The sequence below is a fragment of the Tupaia chinensis genome, unplaced genomic scaffold (genome assembly GCF_000334495.1).
Source record: "Tupaia chinensis unplaced genomic scaffold, TupChi_1.0 Scaffold143796_1, whole genome shotgun sequence".
Taxonomy (NCBI): Eukaryota; Metazoa; Chordata; class Mammalia; order Scandentia; family Tupaiidae; genus Tupaia; species Tupaia belangeri.
Window position 1 is genome coordinate 7,588,545 of NW_006203646.1, and position 14,268 is coordinate 7,602,812.

General features: G+C 50.4%; 1 protein-coding gene across 1 annotated transcript in view; it reads right to left on the bottom strand.

Annotated features, from left to right (window-relative positions):
• Positions 1–14,268, bottom strand: part of GALNT10 (polypeptide N-acetylgalactosaminyltransferase 10) — a 195,972-nt gene that overhangs the window by 15,918 nt on the left and 165,786 nt on the right. The window lies entirely within an intron of this gene.

Below are 14,268 nucleotides of genomic sequence, written 5' to 3' on the forward strand. Positions count from 1 at the left end.
CTTGGGGAAGTGCCAGCCTCAGCAGTAAGAAAGCCAGAGGCCAGAGCAGAAGGAGCAGAGGGGAAAGTGATGGGAGGGAGGTCAGAGGGGAGGCCAAGGCTCTCAGGAGTGTCCCTGAGGAAGAAAGGCTTTACTGAGGGAGATGACATAATGCAACTTGCGTTTTACAAGATGACTCTGCCCGAAGTGGGGGTGCAGGATTGGGGAAGGCCTAGGAGAATCTCGTAGTCCAGATCCAAGGCGGTGGTGGTGAGGTGGGGGCTATGGTGATGGGGGAACCCAGCCTGGATGGGGACATTCTTGTTCATCTTGTCACCACGTGCCTCATCTGGGAAATGACAGGGTGGAGTAGGGGACTTCTATGACCATGATTCTGTGCAAAGGAGCCCTTTCCAGGACTTGACAGGATATTGAAGACCATGCTTCATGTCTTGATTAATTCAGGGGCTTTACAAGGGCTGCTCATCCTCCTTGCACCTAAGGTCTCCACCCCCAGCCCAGGCACACTCTGTCTTGGGCTTCCCAAGAGGGGATACGCCTGGGCCTGCAATTAGCGGAAGTGCTGCCTGGAGAAATGCAATTATATTCTGATCTTGGGGTAGAAAAAAAAATATTGAGCAAGTCAATAGAACAGAACATTGGTCTCGAGATAATGGGCTCCTGATGGTAGATTAATGTCAAGGCCAAGCCAAGAAGTTTATTTTCAAAGCGGGAGACATTGATCGGGCGCCAGCATCCCATAACAATAACTCTTCCTTTATACAAAGTGATTGATGTGGAAGCGATGCTGGTGTCTGGCGGGTACTGCCCAGGTCGTTGCTGGGCAGGCCTCTGCCTTCCGGGCGATGGAGCAGCCTGAGCAGGTGGGCCACACGGTACCCGGCTCTATTTTTGCGTCTCCTGGGCAGCTGACCAGGCCAGCATCCAGCTCTCTCAACTCCACATTAAACTCGCATTAGCTAACGAGGCTGCATGTCCGGCTCTGCCTGGCAAGGGTCCCTTGGTTTACGCAGTTGGATGAGCAATTCCAACTCCTCTTTGCCGTGACCTCTGGTTTCTTTGGCCCTGCCCGTGCTGGCCACCAGCCTGCAGGTTTCTCAGAGGCCAGGCTGACCTTGCTCTGTTGGGAAGTTTGAAGCATCCGCAGGTCCTTGGATTCGCAGGCTGTCTGGAGCCTAGAGGGAGTCTGCCTGGCTCTGGACATGGGGTCTACTGTGTGGCTTTGCTGCCAGATGCGCTGTGCAGTGGGGGGCGACTCGGAATGTGAACTTTTTTTTTTTTAAAGGATGATTTATTATCTTTTTTTTTTTTTTTCTTCAATTTTTACTAGCCAGAGACAGACAGAGAGGGAGAGAGAACAAGCTGCCAGGTCTGGGACTCGAACCACAGTCGACCATGTGGGAGTCCAGTGCCTTTAACCACCACGACACTGGCTGGCCTCAGAATGTGAACTTTGAAACTTCAGAGAGACAGATGCCTGTTCAGCTAAGGCTGCTGCCACCCCAGAGTGCCTCGGGAACACTCAGCGCAGGACACACCCAACACTTCCGACCGCCCGGCTGTGTCTTCCCCGGGCACTCCGCAGGCCTGGGTGTCCCTGGCTGGCTGGCCTGGCCAGGGCCCAAGCTCCTGCTCTCCCTCCATTTTCTCTCCCTCATCTCATCCTCTCACCCCACACCTCCTGCTCTCTACACCCCTCCCTGACAGCCAGACACTTCCATGGGCTCCTCCCTCTGCCTGGGGCACCCTCTGCCCACCCTGTGCCTGCTGCCTCCTGCTCATCCCTCAGGCCTCTGTTACTGCCACCCCTTACGGGCTCCTCTGTCCCACAGCACTGGGCCTCGCCCTTTCATACCTGCTCTGAGCACCTTGGCTGGGCATGGAAGCGCAATATTAACTTACCCATGTGGCTATGGCTCAGGGCTAACTTCACCTGCTGTTTTTACCTGTCCAGCCTGCCTTCTCTCTTTTGGGGACTGTTCCAACCACTCCACCAGGGCCCTGTGACCCAGGCTGGCCAGTGGCGACATCCCTGCCTTCTGGGCTCTGAGTAACGGGGTATTTCAGGTGGTTGCTGTGTGTGCCGCGAGGGACGGCCACATGCTTCTTTCTGGATGGAGAGCAAAGGGGACCACAGCTGCAGCCACCAGTGGCCCTGTCTGCCACCACAGGGCGGGGGAGGACCTGCCTGAGAATGCGGCCAGCACAGAGGAGGGAGGAGCCGAGAGAGGGCGAGGGACCCCCGCTAGAGCCCCTGGATCCACGTGTGCTGGGCACAGCCCACCCGCCCCCACACCACCACCACCCTTTCTTGGTCAGTTTTTTTTTCCCCTGTCCCTTCAGGTGAAGGAGTCCTTTCCAACCCCTCTGTGTCCCCTCTAGACTCAGGGGTCCCACCTGCTGCATTTGCCAGTGGGCCTTGAGCCCCAGGCACTGGGCTGTGCCCAGGCCGGGCCCTCATCCATACTGGCAGAACTCACGAAGCAGGAAGTCAGGACGGATGTGAGCCTCGGGAAGAGGGACTCGCCCAGGGAGATGAATCGCATTTTGTCATCAGTTCTTTGGTCCCCAGAGAAAGTGCACTGGGGCTTTTTTGCTTCTAGCAATCTTGGCAAGAATCTAAGTCAGGCGGGAGCGGGAGCGGGAGGTTTTATTATCTCTTAGGCAGAAGGTCTCATCTCTATCACTTTCAGGCTGAGCCCTGGCTGGAAGTGGACAGGCAAAGGAGGACAGAGAACGTGTCACCATCATGGTGTCCTCCCTCTTGACAAGCAGCTCTGACCTTTGCCTCTGGACAGACAGAATCCCAAGACTGGAAGGGCTCTCCTTCCGGGGACACTGTCATGCGTAAATTCGAGGCATGGATACAATGGTGTCAGGGCTCACCCTGGGGCAGGTGCCAGCTGGAGCTGGCCAGGGGTCCCAGGTGTTGTGACCCGCCCGGGCCACTCACCCTCGCTCCTCTGAGCCCCTGTCCTGTCCCAGCAGAGGCAGCACATTCCCGAGCCAGTGGGCCCCACAAGGAGGCTGGGAGCACGCCCTGCAGCCTGACTCCCTGCACTGGGCCCTAACGCCATCACACTGATGGCATCAGTGTGACCTTGCGTGAGTCATCTGGGAGCCTCAGTTTCCCCTTCTGTAACATAGGGGTGACAATCTCAAGAAGCTTGAAAAAGCACTTAGCCCTCTGCCTGACTCCTAGAAGCCTGAGTGTTGGCCATGTCTACTTGTGAATGGACGGGACGGCCACCGTGGCGTTACACAGCACTCGCCCTTCTGCCAACACCGGCGTGGTTTTATCCTATGGCCCAGTTTCCCAAATGGAGAGACAGAGGCTCAGAGAGAGAAGCAGTTGTTCAGAACCGACTTGGTGGCAAAACCTGCAGCAGACCAAGAGACCGAGGGTCAAAGGGGGTGGGGCGGAGTCACCATACATTTGGGGCCAGGCCGCCTGAGGGCATTGTCTTTTCACCAAATGCAGGAGAAGAGACCAGCTGGTGGCTGAGGGCTGGGAGCTGCGGGGGCAGCAGCAGCAGCTGTGTCACATCTGGCCAGGAACCCAGAACCCGTCGTATTTGAGGTGGGAATACAGACAAGTCCCTGAGATGACGTTTCTGCAGCCCTGCTCGTCATGATGTCTGCTGTCAGCTTTGTCCCTGCCCCGTCCCCTCCCCAGCGCCCACTGTGTGAGGGGGGGTGGGGGTGCAGTTCTCCACTCTGGGAACCTGGTCCCACCTTCCGAAACACGTCTTGTCAGCTCGGTTCTTGGGGGCCCCACCCCACCCCCTGCGGAAGTTGTCTCTCTAGACACGCCACGCCACTAGACAAGAAGAAATCTAATCGCGAAAGCCTGCTCCCCATTCATGCTCGTGGCTGCTTTGATTTATTTTATTAGCAAACTTCTTTTGTGTGATGACAGGCTTCATTACAGTGTCTATAAAAGACAATTACTCGCTCTTATCTCCTAAACTGAGGAGGAAAGAAGCGAGTGGAGATGCATACCAGGAAAACACAATGGGACCTGGGGAGCGAGGAGGGAGGGCTGTTCCCGCAGAGAGGGAACGCCAGCGGACAGGCTGGAGCGATCCTCTGTCAGCCAGCCAGGCGTGGTGGCACACTACCTGCTGAAGGCCAGGAAAATACTGGTGGCCGCCATGTCTTGCTGCTGGCATCTCGGGTGAGGACCCCTATGGAGTTCACGCCCTAAGGAGCCCTAAGGAGTTGCACGTGGGGAAGTAATCTGCTGGTAATTGCCACCGGTTATTCAGATTGGCTGTGCGCTTCGGAGGCACATAGGATGGCAGTGAGGAGCTCGTTCTGCAGAGACAGAAGTGAGATCTAAGCCAAGCTCTTGAGTTAGTTTTCTAAGTCTGGAAGCCTCGGTTTCCTCATCTGCAACCCCGGGAAAATGACGGCTCAGCTCTGAGGGTGGTGGCAAGGCAACGTGACATCACGTGGGAGCACAGAGGACACTGAGCCACCTGTGTGATCCAACCTGGACACATGGCAGCTGTGGGTACTGGTGGCGGGCTCTGCGTGTGCCACATGGCTCCCCTCAGAGGAGGTGTTCGTATTATTCTGACAGTATTCATGTGTCTTGAGCAGCACGATGTTACAAGAAGGTCTCACCAGCATGAAATTACCTTGGTCATGCTAGGTCTGGATGTTTACAACAGTTACAGGATGCAGTTGGTAAAAAGGAATAGAAAAGAACAATTCGAAAATTGTTTTTGCCAGGGTCAGCATGTGGCATAGTGGTTAAGGCGCTGGACTCTCACATGGCTGAACATGGTTCAAGTCCCACACCTGGTGGCTTGAAACATGTCGGGTGCATGTGTGTGTGTGCTCGAACTCCCAAGAGGAGAATGGATGAGAAGGGATTGCGGTGTGGCCGTTGCCCTGGGGGGTTAGGGGGGTGACTTCTCACTTTTTGTCTGTCTCTCTGGGGGTGTGGACATGCCCTGTAGCAAAAATCTCTCAAAATAATTTTTTTTTTTTTTTTTTTTGGCCAGAGGGCTCTTGTACTTGTACTTGTTAAAGACAGAGTGAGAAAGAGAAGGAGAAAGCACCCGTGGATGAGGCACGTTCATGCTACGATCTCTTCTATGTCTCTCCACCTACCCCCTTGGCACCCTCCGGCCTGCATGTGTGCCTGTTATGAAGAACCGGCTCCGATGCATTCACTCTTCCTCCTGGGGGCACATGTTCCTTTTCTTTCCATGAATGTCGTGGTCCTACACTAACACGAATGAACTCATTCACTCATTCACACGTGACCTTGGCATTGGTCAGCTTTGATCTAAAACCCTGTTGGAAGACATGGAACCAGCTGGCCACCAGGCCAACTAACCCACTTACTGGGTTGTCGGGAAAGTCATGGTGCATTTTCGCATAGAAGAACATAGAAAAATATGTCATGACTTTTCAGGCAACCTAATATTTAGTCTGTCCTTCCCTGCCCAAGCCTGCACACCCTTTCTGCACCAGGCCCTTCCTAGTCAGTACAGCTGTGATTTTCAGCCTCCACACAGTGTCAGAACCTCCAGAGGCTTTGTTAAATCACAGATCGCTGGGCCCCACCCCAGGGTGCCTAACTCAGCAGCCAGGGTGGATGGAGGCTGTGATTTGTGTTCCTAACAAGGTCCCAGGGGATGCCGAGGCTCCCTGCCCAGGAACCACTCCTGCAGAGTCACTGCATGTGGAAGAGACAACACCTCTCTCCAGCGAGTTGTCTTCCTGTTGCCCGGTGTCTTCTGATGGCCCCTGAATTTGGGATTCTCACTGCCCCCTTGCAGATGAGGGAATATAAGTGCAGCAGGAAGGGCAGGAGAACCCAGGATCATCCCGGGAGACTGTTACAAAGTGGGCCTGCTGCCAAGGCCAACCTCAAAGCTCTTTCCACTCTTGTCCGCTTGCAACCATAGCCCGATCACAATGACCACAGCAGTGCTGACATTACCAGCGACTGTTTATTGATCATTTATTACATTCTAGGCACTAAGCTAAGTGGTTTTTATTTTTTTGAGAGGTTTTTGCTGTAGGGTGCGTGCACTTGCCAGAAAGACACAGAGAGACAGAGAGACAGAAAGACAGAAAGCAAGAAATCACCCCTCAGAGGGGATGGTCACACTGCAATCCCTTCTCCTCCATTCTCCTCTTGGGATTTTGAGCACGCACGCACACATGCCCAGCGTGAGTTTAAGCCACTGGGTCCAGGACCTAAACCTCAGTTGACGACATGGGAGTCCAGCGACATAGCCATTACGCCATCTGTTGGTCCCACACTGAGCTAAGCTTTTAATATATTTTGACTTTTAAGCTCACAACTGTACTGTGAGGTAAATATGATCCTATCCCCATTTTACAGAGGAAGAAGTGAAGCCCAGAGTGGTTAAGTCATGTTCCCAGGGTCACACAGTGACCAGCTAGCCAGGTTCGCACCAGCACCCAGGCAGTTTGAGGTCGAAGCCCTCATACTTAATTCCGCGCTGTCTGCTTCCTTATTTGACATAAGGGCTATGGCCGTAACAACTACGGTTTATTGAGTGTCTCCTTTTTTGTCTGGCTCCGGGCCAAATAAATATACTTATCCTATTTGGTTGTTACAATGAGGCTTTGAAGAAGTTATGATTATTACCATTTTTAGCGATAAAAGAGCCACAGCAAGAGGAGATAGGTGTATGCTGGTGAGCGAGTGATGTACCGACAGGCAACCCTTGGGCCTCTGAGCCCACAGCGACGCTCGTGGAATTTCAAGTGGCTTGCTGAGAGTCACGTGCAGAGTGTCTTTGCTGTTCCGAGCAGACAGCTCTGGGGAAGGCCGGGCAGATGTGGCCCTGGGAGGAAAACGCTCACGGCAGAGCGTGTTCCCAGTATCCTCGGTAACCCAGGGAAGGACGGCTCCTGGCAGCCATGTGGCAGCTGGCCCAAGATGGAGGGTGCGGGAAGGGGAGTGGAAAAGGTGGGGGGACATCACATACATGTGCTTGGATGGTAGCCCCTGTCGTGGTGGCCCCCGATCACCTGTGCCACACAGGCTGGCCTTTAGAAATCATTTCCCCTCCCGTGCATGTGCTTGGATGGTAGTCCCTGTCGTGGTGACCCCTGATCACCCTGTGCCACACGGGCTGGCCTTTAGAAATCATTTCCCCTCCCGTGTGGTAACTTAGGCCCCAGAAATCATTTCCCCTCCCGTGTGGTAACTTAGGCCCCTTCCCTTCACAACGGCCTCCTCTAGACTAGACACACCTTTTTCTCCACACCCCCTCCACCAGGTGGGCTGAGGTGAGTGCTGGGCTTGGAGGCAGGACATACAGGATTCGGCCCAAGCACTGCCACCTTCTAGCTGAGGGACCTTGGCCTCGCCACCCGGGTGCTGTGGGCATCAGGTCGCAGCACTACCTTGACCAGTGTCTGGGGCGTTTCCTGCCTTTTTTCACAGACCTGACTTCATTTAATCCTGGTCACAACAGTAAGTTTCATGGAAAGAAAATCTGAGGTTTTTTTTTTTTTTTTTTGAGAGGTTTTTGCCTTAGGGCATGTGTGCTCGCCAGGGAGACAGAGAGACAGAGACCATGAGAGGGACAGTGAGAAATCACCCTCCAGGGGGGTGGCCATGCCACAGTCCCTTCTTCTCCATTCTTCTCCCGGGATCTTGGGCATGCACGTACACGTACCTGGTGTGATTTTCAAGCTACTGGGTCTGGGACTTGGATCTTAGTCGATCATGTAGGAGTCCAGCGATGTGACCACTATGCCATCTGCTGGCCTCTTTAGTTTTGGTTTTTAATTTTAATCTACCTGAGGCAATTCAGGACTAGCCTAGGCTTCCAGTAACCATCTCAGTGCCAGACAGAGCACAAACCCCTCAACCCCGGCGCTTCATGCCCCTACTAAGGTTTGACCGTTTAGAGGTTTCCATCACTCCCTCGCTCCTGCAGTCTGTCTGTTTCAATCCAAAGGCAGTAGGGTTTGCCTCTGCCTCTGGAGCAGACCCTGCAGAGGCACTCTCAGTGAGAGCTCAGGCCTTCCCTGGGAGCCTCCTAACTGTCTGGTCCTTCACTGTAGGCCTGGCTTGTGAAGAAACTCAGCCCTGAACTTGCAAAGGGCCTGAACGATGCCTTGGGATGTATACGGGGGTGAGACAGGCTGCAGGTGCTGAGAGACCAACGTTTTTCCTTCTTAGTTACCGGTATCTTTTTTCTCTGATTAAAGAGGTAATATGTACTTAGGAAGAACACGTTCAATGTTACAGACACACAGTGGGTAGAAAGAGACAGCTGTATTTTGTAGACTTCCCATCCCACATGTCCAGAAAGTCGTTCTGGTCATTTTGGGAAGTGATTTAACCTAAGCCTTAGTTTCCTCATCTATAAAATGGGGAGGATGGGAGCACTGCCTTGGGCAGAGGAGGCATAAATGATGCAGTGCCAAGCCAGGGCCCTACATGTTACTGAGCGTCGCGTCAGTGAAAATAAAAGTGTCAGTGTAGAATATCCTTATGTCAGCTAACTGGCAAAAGGATATTCTAATTTTTTTCTCTGCATTTTTCATATTTTTAAAAACTGAACATGAAATCATACGGGTTGTTAGTAAAGTCATGACATATTTTTGCATAGAAAGCCACAGAGGGGTCAACAGGTGACGTGGTGGTTAAGGGTGCTGGACTCCTACATGGCTGACTGTGGTTCAAGTCCCAGACCTGGTGGGTTGCTTTCTTTTTTCTTTTTTTTTTTGAGAGGTTTTTGATATAGGGTGCATGCGCTCGCCAGACAGAGAAAGAGAGAGAGAGAGAGACAGAGAGACAGAAAGTGAGAAATCAGCCCCCAGGGGGAATGGCCACGACACAATCCCTTCTCCTCCATTCTCCTGTTGGGATCTTGGGCATGCACGCACTCACGCCTGGCATGTTTTAAGCCACCAGGTCTGGGACGTGAACTGCGGTTGACTACATGGGAGTCCAGTGACATAACCATTACGCTAACTGCTGGTCCCACTGGTGGGCTGCTTTCTCACTTTCCCCCTCTTCTTCGCCTCTCTCTCTCAGGCTGTCCCTCTCTGGTCAAATTAAAATAAATAAATAAATAAAACAAAATAAAATAATTCTTAAAAAAAAAACAAAAGGGAACCAGCAGTTAGCGTAATGGCTATGCCACTGGACTCCCACGTTCATGTCCACGGTTCATGTCCCGGACCCGGTGGCTTAAAACTCACGCCGGGCACGTGTATGTGCGTGCCCAAGATCCCAAGAGAGAATGGAGGAGAGGGGATTGCGGCATGACCATCCCCCCTGGGGGGGTGATTTCTCACTTTCTGTCTCTATGTCTCTCTCTATCTGGGAGTGCACGTGCCCTATAGCAAAAAAAAAAAACAACAAAAAACCCCCCAAAAAACCCCCAAAAAACAAAATAAAAACCTCTCCAAAAAATAAAAAAACAAAAACTAAAAAGAAACCCATAGAAAAAAAATGTCATGACTTCTCGGACCACCTAATATATGGGGCTCTTTAAAATGTTTATGGAAAATACATATTATGAAAAAACCATGCCTGGGTTTCAACATGATTGGTATCAAAATAAACTCAAACTTTAATCTATTTTTCTTGACTTTTGTGATATCTCTTCATATATAGTATTTTCATTTATCTTTTTAAGCTTAATTTTGGAGACATCTAACTTCTTTTATATATAATATGACATCATTTAGATGTGCTCTAACTTATTTATCACCCAAGGACATGCATTTGGGTCACAGCATGTCAAACATAGCTTCTACCTAAATCTTTATCTATGTGCCATCTCTCTTGGAGAAACTTCTGGGCATAGAATTTCAGGTCAAAGAATATAGCATGCTCAGAAACAACAGATTTTACCAAATTGTTGTTCACAAAAGATACATTTACTTACACTGCCCCAAAGTCTATGTTTTCTCACTCTAGTTTGGTCACGTTTCCTGGTTTTGATACTTCCTCCTGTATCCCATGGTTAAAGATATTCTAGCCATGGCTGCCTGGGGACACACAACAGATCCCTGTCTGTTCATCCTGCCACCATCCCCTCCAATCCAAACTACCTGTCCTATCTGTGTGAGTCCCAGGGCTTTCCCCACAGCATCTTACTGACCCTATTTCATGGAGTAGGAAGGAAACTTTATCAGCACCATTTGGAATACAGGGACCAGAGGTCAAGCGATTTGCCCAGTGCTCCCAGATGGATGAAGAACAGAGGTGAGAAGCCAGGTCCCTGCCTTCTCAGTGAGCTCCTTTCCTACCACACACCACCACCCAAAGATGGAGGTGATATAAATATGGGAAGAGAGTTCAAAGGGCTTTTAGCAGTTGAAAGCAATGCTATTAACAGTTACGTAAAAAATGCATATGGGTCAGAGACTGGGGGTACAGACGGGGCAGAATCCTCTCCCAGATTCCAGGAGCTCAGGGCTCAGTAGGCAAGAGGCAGATCCCTAGGTCATGTCAACTCAGGGTACCCAGAGCCGTGCTGGGAGCATGAGAATGTGGGAGGGCAATGTTGGGGTGGTCCCTGAGGATCATAGGAAGCTCAGGTAAGGCTGAGAGAAGGCCATATATGAGTGGACACTGGAGGATGAGGCTGGAAAGGCTGGGTTGGCCAGATGAAGGAAATGTGTTTCAGGTAGAGCGAATAGTGAGGGCCTCCAAAGAGGACCTGGCACGTGAGCTTGGGGCTTGTGAGCAGTCTGGTATGGCTGGGTGAGGCGGATGTCTGTGGTCTGCCCTGCCCCTCTTGTGGGCACAGCACCTGGACTTTCCTTGGGGGAACTAACCCATCCCACCCTCCTGGCTGTGGGATGGGCATGTGGCTGTAGCTGGCCAATCAGAATGTTGCTCAGGAATGAGCGAGGGACCAGGAGGCCAATGAGATTCACCTCGGGGATTTCTGTAGGATGATGGGGAAGAGAAACTCTTTCTACTGTGCTGCTGGGGATCTCCATGCAATAATTCTTGCCCAAGAGGGAAGCCAACCCAGAAGAGAGAAGAGCCAAGGGAATGAAAGAGACAGAGAACAGTGAGAGGTTTTAGTCCCTGGATCCTGGGTAGGATCTACCCTGAATTTCAGTTGTGAGCCCATCAATTCTGAGTTTTTATCTGACTAACTAGGGTTTTAGTCACTTGAAACCAAAAATCCAGACTAATGTAACGTGGTAAGAGGGAAAAAAGGGAGAGCGTGGGGAGATAAGGTGGATCAGCCATGAGGCTAGCTGGAGGCCGGGCTAGAACTGGGATGATCCTAACGTCTAAACAGGACTCGGCTGGTGTTACTGTGCCTTTTGGCAATAAAAGCTCTGCCGAGAGAGACACTGAGAGCAGGAGGGAGGAAGGGAAAAAAAAAGGGATAATAACTCGTCTAGAAACTTCAGAGCTGTTGGAACATCGTTCCTGGGATTTTCCCATCAGGATAGATGGCCTGGTCTGGAATCAGGGCCAAGTTATTAATCCGTCAGCCTTGATGGCATATAACGATTTATCTTAATTTCTGAAGATACGCTCATGCCTCTTAGACCAGTCTCTCTTTTCTGTCACCAAGAAGAAAAGAGATCTTAGCAGAGATTAATCAGAGGGAATCTGGCTGGGCTCCGGCTGAAACAGAACACCCGCATTTCAGCAAGGGGGGCGCCCGCAGATGAATGGGCTCTCCTGCTCCTCCCGGCTCTGTGTGTCTCCCTTCCTCTGGGCCTGAGAGACAGCGCACTGGCAGACGGGCTGTCTCTGGCTCCGGGAACTCGTTGTTCTCAGAGCCAGGAGAGAGAAAACCAAGGGAGAGAAGTGTCCCTTCCAGACCTCAGGAGCCTCCTCATTACACCGTCTCATTTCCCCTCGAGAGTGACAGACATAATTGGATCAAATGGAAACACGAGCCAGCCTCCCTCTCCCTCCCGGATGAGAGACTTCCAATATGGCTTCATTACCAAGTCTTTTGTAAATAACCGGTGGAGAAAAAGGCCAGTTGTTCTGCCATAATTGCCTGATGAGCATCATTAGAAGGGGCTTTGAAACACACAGAATGAAAATCATGTTGGATTTAGAACTTCCTTTGTGCAAATCTTTCTCCATTCCCTGTTCTCCCCAGAGGGAATTTCGAAAGGGGACTTCTAGACCGAGGAGCTAATTGGGAGTTTGGAGCCTGACTCTGGGCAGTGACACACCTGCTCTGAGTGTTCAACCAGCAAATATTTTATTAGGTGCCTTTTCAGTGTCAGACAATCCTTTAAGTACTTGGGAGAGAGTAGTGAGTAAAACACAAAAAGGTCCCTACCCTACTGAAGACTACCTTCTGCTAAGAACTCACAACTTGGATGTGCCCATTGCTGGGGACACATTTGGAAGAATGCCTTGTAAATCGAGCTTGCTTAATTGAAAGACTGAGGAACTGGGATGTTGCAATTCTTCTGATTCCTTGTGGAAAACGAGATGGCATGGGCTAGGGATACTAAATAAGTAACATACATACCATCACCGACCATATTTGCCCCCTGGCAGACATCACTAATCAATCACCACTTTTTTTTCCAGATGAGCCTGGATGCAGGGTCAGAATACAAATCAACACAGCACCATGGCAGCCCCGATCAATTATTCAGAGCTGGCTGAAAAGGAAACCCATTTGCTGCTTCTAACTTAGACTATTTTTCATTTAATTCAGTAAGCGGTGGTACAGTATCCAAGTAAATTAGGAATAACCCCAGGTAGAGGCAAAAACTGAGAAAAAAGGGGTAAGAGATGCAGCCAACGTCTTAGGCTAGATTTCTTCTCAACTGCTTTTGTCTGATGTCCCTACACAGGCACATAAAAAACAGCAGTCAGGGGGCAAGCAGTTGGCATAGTGATTAAGGTACTTGATTCCCACATGGCTGACCACAGTCCCAGATCCAACAGCTTGCAGCTCACTCTGGGTGCATGCCCAAAGTCCTGAGAGGAGAATGGAGGAGAAGGGACTGTGGCATGGCCATCTTCCCTGGGGGTGATGTCTTACTTTCTCTTTTTCTGTCTCTCTGGCAAGCTCACACACCTATAGCAAAAGTCTCTCTAGAAAAACAGCAGTTAGAGCACGGACGTCAGAGTTAGGCAACCTGAGCTCAGGCCCTGGCTTTGTTACTTCCAGCTGTGTGGGGCTTTGGTCTGGGCCCCACTTGCCTCCCCGGTGAAATGGCTAGAACCGTGATACCCGTTTCTCAGGGCTCTTACGAGGACTGACCCGTTAGCTCTCCTCAGGGCTGAAATTCAGCAGATACGCACCCGAGTGGGTGTACGCTAGCTCACAGCGGGCATCGTTCTGACTGTTGGGTGCTTGTGCCGCTCCAGTCATTCAGTATTTTGGACATTTCTCTGGATATTAGCATTCACTTTATTTAGGGGGTTGGTCCCCTTATGAGAGATGACTTTCAGAATGCTGGAGGTTAAGGCAGACATTGACTGCTTTTCAAACCAAAATAACATTTCAGTAGAATTCTAGTTTTATTTTTTTTTAAAGAATTATTAATTTAATTATGATGATTTTTGAAATTTGCTATAGGGCTCATAAGGTAATCAGAGAGAGACAGAGTGCATGCATGTGAGAGAGAGAGAGAGTGAGAAAACAAGTTTATTTTTTTTTAAAGAATTATTAATTTAATTATGATGATTTTTGAAATTTGCTATAGGGCTCATAAGGTAATCAGAGAGAGACAGAGTGCATGCATGTGAGAGAGAGAGAGAGTGAGAAAACAAGTTGCCAGATCTGGACTCGAATCACAGTCAGCCATGTGGGGGTCCAGTGCCTTAACCACTACACCACCTGCTGGGCCCTCAGTTGTCTTTTTGCTGATAAAAAAATTTATGTTCTGCAATTCCAAACTGTTCAATCTGTGTTGTACACAAAAATATTAATATATTAACAAAGATAATAATCTTTCGAATATCCGTTAAGAAGTATCTAACAAGCCCTGTCTCATGTTGAGCTAGCAACAGTCCTGTGAGGATTACAGTTATCATTAGGCCCATTTTATAGAAGCAGAAACTGAGGCTCGGTGAGAGTTTCTTGTTCAAGATAACAAAGCTGGTAGGAAGTGGCAGAGCTAGGATCTAACTGGGTACTCTGACCCTGGCGCTCAAGTCTGAATCACTGTGCTCGATAATGGGTCCCTGCACCGAAAGGTGATGCCCACTTTTGCTGCTGTGTAGATGAGAGAAAGCTCAGAGAGGAATCTAACTTGCCCCAAGTCAGGCAGCTACTGAGTGATGGAGGTGGGAGTTGA